Genomic DNA, 7,628 nt, shown 5'->3' on the forward strand with positions numbered 1-7,628 from the left:
CCCAAAACACACGTGTGAAGACCCCAAAGCACGTTTACACTCCAAACGCGTGTGCACACCCCAAAACCCGCGCTCACACCCCAAAACCCGCGCTTACGCCCCAAATCACACTCGCACGCCCCAGCACGCATTTGCACACCCTCCCCACACGCTCCCCCGCGCAGCCCCACGCGTGACACGCGCGCACGTCCCCGCTCTCCCCCTCCTTCCCTCCCTCCTTCCCTCCCTCCTTCCATCCCTCCCTCCTTCCTTCCCTCCCTCCCTCCCTCCTTCCCTCCCTCCCCCCGCACACGCAGCTCCCTCTCCCCCTCTCCTCGCCCCCTCCGCCCCCCCGGCCCGCCCCCCGCCCGCCCCGCCCCCGCCGCCGCTCACTCGGGGCTCGGCGCGGAGCGGAGCCGCCGGAGCCCGTGGCCCTTCCCGGCCCCTGCCCGGCCCCGGCCCGGCCGGGCCAGGCTCCGAAAGCGCTGCCGGTACCGGGGGCGCGGGGCCGAGAGGGGCGGCGATCACCCCCCCCCCGAACCCCCCCCCGGAGCCCCGGCGGGCCCTGCCCGGAGCGCGGCCGCCACGGGACGGGAGCATGCGGATCCTCCTCCTGTGCCTGCTGACTCTCGCCGGGACCCGCGGGCAAGGTGGGCACCGGGCAGCGGCGATGGGCGAGCGGGCGGCGGGCACCGAGCGCGGCCGGGGGGCAGCGCGCACCGCGGGGCGGGCGGTACCGGGGATGGGGCGGCGGGGATTGGGGTACCGGGGAGGGGGCAGCGGGCAGCGGGCAGCGGGCGGAGGCAGCGCGGGGCCGCCCGGAGCGCCGTTCCCAACTCCGCGGGCAGCGCTCCAGCCCCGCTCGCCGCCGGTCCCGCCCGTTCCCGGAGGGATGAGAGCGGCTCCGGCCGGGATCGGAGCTCGGGAGCCCGCGGGGCGTTCCGGGGGGGGGGGGGTCCAGGAGGGGTCCCGGGGGTGCTGGAGGCCCCGGGGTTGGTGCTCGTGGAGCCGCCGTTACGGTACCGGGGGGTTCGGATGGAACCGGGGCCGGTTCTCCTCAATCCTGGGCCCGGTTCGCCGAAATCCTGGGGTTGGTTCTTGTGGATCCCCCCCCGCTCCGGTACCGGGGTGTCCTAAAGGAACCGGGGCCGGTCCTCGTGAACCCCCCCCCCCCCCTCCGGTACCGGGGGTCCCGATGGATTCGGGGCCGGTTCTCCTCGATCCTGGGCTTGGTTCTGATGGATTCCCCTGATCCAATACCGGGAGATCCCGATGGAACCGGGCCCGGTTCTCCCCACCCCGGAGCTGGCTCTTGTGGACCCCCCCCTCCGGTACCGGGGGGTCCCGGTGGGACCGGGCCCGGTTCTCCCCAATCCTGGGACTGGTTCTGCTCTCGGTACCGGGAGGTCCCGATGGATTCGGGGCCGGTTCTCCCCAGTCCTGAGGCTGATTCCTGTGGACCCCCCCGCTCCGGTACCGGGGGGTTCCCGATGGCACCGGGCCCGGTTCTCCCCCCACCCCCGGCGCCGCTCTCTTCCCCCGGTTCCGGTCCTGTTGGATCCCCCGCACCGGGATCAAGGTTTTGGGCCCCCCCGATCTGGATCCTGGGCCCCCATCCCGGTTCCCGGGGCCGGTTCGGGGTGGGCAGCGGTGGCCGGAGGGGGGGTCGGGGACCCTGGGGTCGGACCGGACCCCCGGGGGAGGGGGGGGGGCACAGGGCTGAGGGTGATGAGGGGACGTGACCCGGCCGGGGGGGGGTCGGAGGGGGGGGAGCGTCCGTCCGTCCGTCCGTCCGTCCGTCCGTGGAGAGCGCAGAGGCCACGTCCGGGGGGGCCCCCAAGACCCCCAGCTCCCAACCCATGAATTCCTTGGGAAAGGAACTGGGAAGGAGCCTGGACCACCCTTTTCCCACCCCAACCCCCTCCAGAGCTGCCACCCGGCGGGGGAAGGCGAGATGGGAGGGGGGAACAACCCGAACCCCCCCCCTCCCCCTCCCAAGACCCCCCAAAAGCTGCGCTGTGCCCTCCCCGGGGGAAACTGAGGCACGGGGAGCTGCTGTGCCAAGGTCACGCTGAGAAAACGCAGCGGGGTGGGGGGAGAACCGCGCTGTGCCCCCCTCCCCGAGGGAGGGAAGGCAGGGGGGCCGCCCCCATCCCTGCGGCGAGTTTTGGGGGGTCCCCCCCGCTCTGCAGCGCCGGGGCCGCGCATTGCCCCGCGCCCAGGCAGCCCCAGCGCGGCCTCCGGCTCCTTCCCAGCTGCAAAATCCAATCTAATTTTTAATTAAGGGGGCGGCGTTGCTAAGATGCCAAGAGGAGAGGGGGGGGGGGGGGGAAAAAAGAAGGAAAAAAAGGGAAAAAAAGAAGAAAAAAAAATCTCCTCGACCCGGGGGTTTTAAAAGGAGCGTGCAAAGCCTCTTATGGGGCCGGGGGGCACGGCCCGAGACCCCCCCCCTCAAGCCCCGCCTGGGCTGGGGGGAAGCGCCGGGGGCTCCGCTGCCCTCCCGGGAACAAAAGCGGCCGCGCTCCCGCCCCGGTGCCATGTGGAGAGCGGAGAGAGGGGCCGGGAAGGGCGCGAGGGCTCCGGTCTGGGGCGGGAGGGCTCCGCTTTGGGATTAAGGGGTCGCATCCCTGCGTGGCAATGCCGGTGGCCACCCCAAATCCATCCCAAACAGCCCCATCCCATCGCAGCTGCCGCCCCGGTGCCGTGTGGAGAGCGGAGAGAGGGGCCCGGCTCTCCCCGCTCCCGGCACGGGGAAAGGCTCCGGTTTGGGGGTGGGACGGCTCCGGTTTGGGGGTGGGATGAGTCCATTTTGGGATGGGACGGCTCCGGTTTGGGGTGGGACGGCTCCAGTTTGGGATGAGTCCATTTTGGGATGGGACAGCTCTGGTTTGGGATGGGACAACTCTGGTTTATGATGGGACAGCTCCGGTTTGGGATGAGTCCATTTTGGGATGGGATGAGTCCAGGTAATGATGGGACAGCTCTGGTTTGGGATGGGATGGCTCCGGTTTGGGATGAGTTCATTTTGGGATAGGATGAGTCCAGGTAATGATGGGACAGCTCTGGTTTGGGATGGGATGGCTCCGGTTTCGGATGAGTCCATTTTGGGATGAGACAGCTCTGGTTTGGGATGAGTCCATTTTGGGATGGGACGGCTCCAGTTTGGGATGGGACAACTCTGGTTTATGATGGGACGGCTCCGGTTTGGGATGAGTCCATTTTGGGATGGGATGAGTCCAGGTAATGATGGGACAGCTCTGTTTTGGGATGGGATGGCTCCGGTTTCGGATGAGTCCATTTTGGGATGGGACAGCTCCAGTTTGGGATGGGATGGCTCCAGTTTATGATGGGACAGCTCCGGTTTGGGATGGGACGGCTCCGGTTTGGGATGAGTCCATTTTGGGATGGGATGGCTCCGGTTTGGGATGCGACGGCTCTGGTTTGGGATGCGACGGCTCCGGTTTGGGATCAGGGGTCACACCCCTGTGTGGCACCCCCAGTAGCCCCCAAATCCATCCCAAATTCCCCCTCCCCACCCCTTCCCACCCCTCCAGTTCCGCCATCACCTCCGAGGCGCCTTCCCCACCTTGCTCCAAACCCGCTGCTGCTGTTTGGGCCAAAATTTGGGGTTTTTCCCTCCGGAAAAGGCCGGAATGTTGGGATCCCTCCCCCTGGAGCCGGGAGCGCGCCGGTGGGCCCGCTTTGGGGTGGGATTCGGTGCCATTCACGTCCTGGCGCACGCGGCGATGCTGAATGGGTTTCATCACTCTTCATTTCTCACTAAATAATTTTCTGTATCTTATCTAAATGAAAGCCATTATTCTTCCCCCCGTTTCAATCACTTGCCGTGATTGCGCCTCAAATTGAAATATTTATTCATTTTCTGGGCCATTCTTTTTCTCTCTGTGTTTTTTTTTTTTTTGGGGGGGGGGGTGGGTTTATATTTTATTTCATTTTATCCCCCCCTTTTTCCTTCCCTCCCCTCACACGGCAGAGGTGACAACAGGGACCCGTCCCTGAGGGATTTGGGATTCCTGGGACACCCCAGGGTGGCTCTGAGACCTCCTGGCCCAGCTGAGGCCGTGGATCCAGTGGGATTTGGGATCCAGTGGGATTTGGGGTCCTGGGGGTGAGGCCGGAGCTGAGGTGGCTCTGGGTGGTTTGAGGTCAGGCCGGGTCCCTTTGGATGGCGGCTTCTTCAGGAGAGCTGGGATGGGGCTGGGATTGAACTGGGATGGGGCTGGGATGGGGCTGGGATTGAACTGGGATGGAGCTGGTACTGAACTGGGATGGGGCTGAGATGGGAGCTGGGATTGAACTGGGATGGGAGCTGGGATGGGAGCTGGGATGGGAGCTGGGATGGGAGCTGGGATGGGGCTGGTACTGAACTGGGATGGAGCTGGGATGGGGCTGGGATGGGGCTGGGATGGGGCTGGGGTGGAGCTGGGGTGGAGCTGGGATGGAGCTGGGATGGAGCTGGTACTGAACTGGGATGGAGCTGGGATGGAGCTGGGATGGGGCTGGGATGGGGCTGGGATGGGAGCTGGGATGGAGCTGGGATGGGGCTGGGATTGAACTGGGATGGGGCTGGGATGGAGCTGGGATGGAGCTGGGATTGAACTGGGATGGAGCTGGGATGGGGCTGGGATGGAGCTGGGATTGAACTGGGATGGGGCTGGGATGGGGCTGGGATGGAGCTGGGATGGGGCTGGGATGGGGCTGGGATGGGGCTGGGATGGAGCTGGGATGGAGCTGGGATTGAACTGGGATGGAGCTGGGATGGGGCTGGGATGGGGCTGGGATGGAGCTGGGATGGAGCTGGGATGGGGCTGGGATGGGGCTGGGATGGGGCTGGGATGGGGCTGGGATGGGGCTGGGATGGAGCTGGGATGGAGCTGGGATTGAACTGGGATGGGGCTGGGATGGGGCTGGGATGGGGCTGGGATGGAGCTGGGATTGAACTGGGATGGAGCTGGGATGGAGCTGGGATGGAGCTGGTACTGAACTGGGATGGAGCTGGGATGGAGCTGGTACTGAACTGGGATGGGGCTGGGATGGAGCCGGGATTGAACTGGGATGGGGCTGGGATGGAGCTGGGATTGAACTGGGATGGAGCTGGGATGGAGCTGGTACTGAACTGGGATGGAGCTGGGATGGGGCTGGGATGGAGCCGGGATTGAACTGGGATGGAGCTGGGAACTGGTACTGAACTGGGATGGAGCTGAGATTGAACTGGGATGGAGCTGGGATGGAGCTGGGATGGAGCTGGGATGGGAGCTGGGATGGGAGCTGGTACTGAACTGGGATGGAGCTGGGATGGAGCTGGGATTGAGCTGGGATGGGAGCTGGGATGGGAGCTGGTACTGAACTGGGATGGAGCTGGGATGGAACTGGGATGGAGCTGGGATGGAGCTGGGATGGAGCTGGGATGGGAGCTGGGATGGGAGCTGGTACTGAACTGGGATGGAGCTGGGATGGAGCTGGGATGGAGCTGGGATGGAGCTGGGATGGAGCTGGGATGGAGCTGGGATGGGAGCTGGGATGGGAGCTGGTACTGAACTGGGATGGAGCTGGGATGGAACTGGGATGGAGCTGGGATGGAGCTGGGATGTGACCCCTTGACCCCAGATTTCGTGCCAGGGTGCCAGGGACAGCTCCAGGGTGCCAGGGACAGCGCCAGGGCCACCCTGGCTATCCCAAATCCCGGATTTCACCGCCCCCGGTGGCTCCCGAGCGGGACGGGGCCCACGGAATGTCCCGGCAGAGCCGTGGGGACGGCACCGGGCGCTGCCCCCCCTCCTTCCCACCCGGACGGGATTTGGGATTCCCCTGGAGGCGATTCCAGCCTGAGGACGGGGGACATTTGGGGACATTTGGGGAGCTCCTGGTGACCCTCGGGGGACCCTGGCGTGGCCCAGGGTGACCCCTCGCTCCGGCCGGAGCCGCTCCCGGGATAAATCGATCCATGCCCGGCCCCGGTGTGCCCCCGGCTCCGCGCCTCGGGCACCGCTTCGTCCCCTCATTGTCACCCCCCGGTGACATTCCCGGCCCTGGAGAAACACCGGGAAAAACCATTTTGGCAACTGGGATTGGCGCCGCGGGCGCTGGGGGTGGATTTTGCCCATTTTTCTCCCTTTTCCACCCATTTCCCAGCCTGGGAATGCTCCCATCCTTCCACAGGGACTCGGGGAGGCCCCACCGGGGCCGGGGATGGGGTCAGGGAGGTTTTGGGATCATCAGGACGGGCTCTGCCGCGCTGGGATTGGCGCCCGCGGGCGCTGCGAGTGGATTTTGCCCATTTTTCCCCCTTTTCCACCCATTTCCCACCTCGGGGCTGCTCCCGTCCTTCCACGGGGACTCGGGGCGGCCCCATAGGAGCCGGCGATGGGGTCAGGGAGGTTTTGGGGCCGGCGGGCCGGGCCCTGCCCCGACACCCGCCGTGCCAGGGCTTGCCTGGGCATCCAGTGCCAGGCCTGAATCACCCGGAGCCGCGCCGGGAACGGGATTTCGGTGGATTTTGGGTGGGAATCACCGACCCTGGAACCCCTGGAATCTCCTCCTCCTTCCCGGAGCCGCCCTTTTCGTCCCCTGCCACCCTCCCAGAGGTGACCTCAGGGGGCGGCGCGGGGGCACCTCGGTGCCAGGTCATTAATTCATTAATTTATCCCCTTTTAAATTCAGGATTGCTTTAATCCCGCCGTCCTAAATCCCACCTGGATGGATCCTGGGAATGCCCGGCCCGGCTGCGGCTCCGGGGGGTCCATCCCGGAGCCCCCCGCCCCTCTCCGGGGAATGATGTCCCCATAAAGATCCCCCCCCCCCCCCTAATTGCTCGCCTTACCTCGAGGTTTTATCATCAAAGCCTCGCCGCAATTCCCTCTCCAGCCTCCTTTTCTTTTTATTATCTCTTAATTAATCACTCCGGCTTTCACACTTAGCGGATAATTACGGTCTCCTGGGCACGCGGCTCATTTTCATAACCTCCTGCTCCCAGCCAGGAGCGGGCACGGCGCGGGAGGAGGAGGAGGAGGTGGCACCGGGAAAAGGAAGGGGGGGACACGCGGGGACACCGAGGTGGCACCGGGAGAAAGGAGTCGGGGGTGGACACCCTTTAGCCAGGTGGATTTTTCCCCAAATCCACGGTTTCCCCCCCAAAATCCACGAGGTGGCAGCGGGAAAAGGAGCCGGGGGGGACACTGAGGTGGCACCGGGATGAAGGGGGGGGACACCGAGGTGGCACCAGGATAAGGGGAGGACACCGAGGTGGCACCGGGATGAAGGGGGGGACACCGAGGTGGCACCGGGATAAAGAGGGGGGACACCGAGGTGGCACCGGGATGAAGGGGGGGGACACCGAGGTGGCACCGGGATAGAGGGGGGGGACACCGAGGTGCCACCGGGATAAAGAGGGGGACACCGAGGTGGCACCGGGATAAAGGGGGGGGACACCGAGGTGCCACCGGGATGAAGGGGGGGACACCGAGGTGGCACCAGAGTTTCCCTGTGGGAGGGGCCGCGGATTTGCCCGTGGGGTGAGGAACCCGTCAAGGATGAGCCCATGGGGTGAGGAGCCCCCCCCAGGATCACCCTATGGGGTGAGGGGGCCCCAAGGGGTCGGGGCATGGGGTGAGGGACCCCCCCAGGAGCAT

The 7,628-nt window shown here is 65.8% G+C and overlaps 1 long non-coding RNA gene across 1 annotated transcript; it reads left to right on the top strand.

Annotated features, from left to right (window-relative positions):
• The first annotated feature begins 386 nt into the window (after positions 1 to 386).
• Positions 387 to 6,859, top strand: LOC125318188. Its single transcript, XR_007200305.1, has 2 exons — positions 387 to 629; positions 6,661 to 6,859. It is a non-coding gene; the product is annotated as an uncharacterized LOC125318188 (long non-coding RNA).
• The last annotated feature ends 769 nt before the right edge of the window (positions 6,860 to 7,628 follow it).

The sequence above is a fragment of the Corvus hawaiiensis genome, chromosome 29, assembly GCF_020740725.1.
Source record: "Corvus hawaiiensis isolate bCorHaw1 chromosome 29, bCorHaw1.pri.cur, whole genome shotgun sequence".
NCBI lineage: Eukaryota > Metazoa > Chordata > Aves > Passeriformes > Corvidae > Corvus > Corvus hawaiiensis.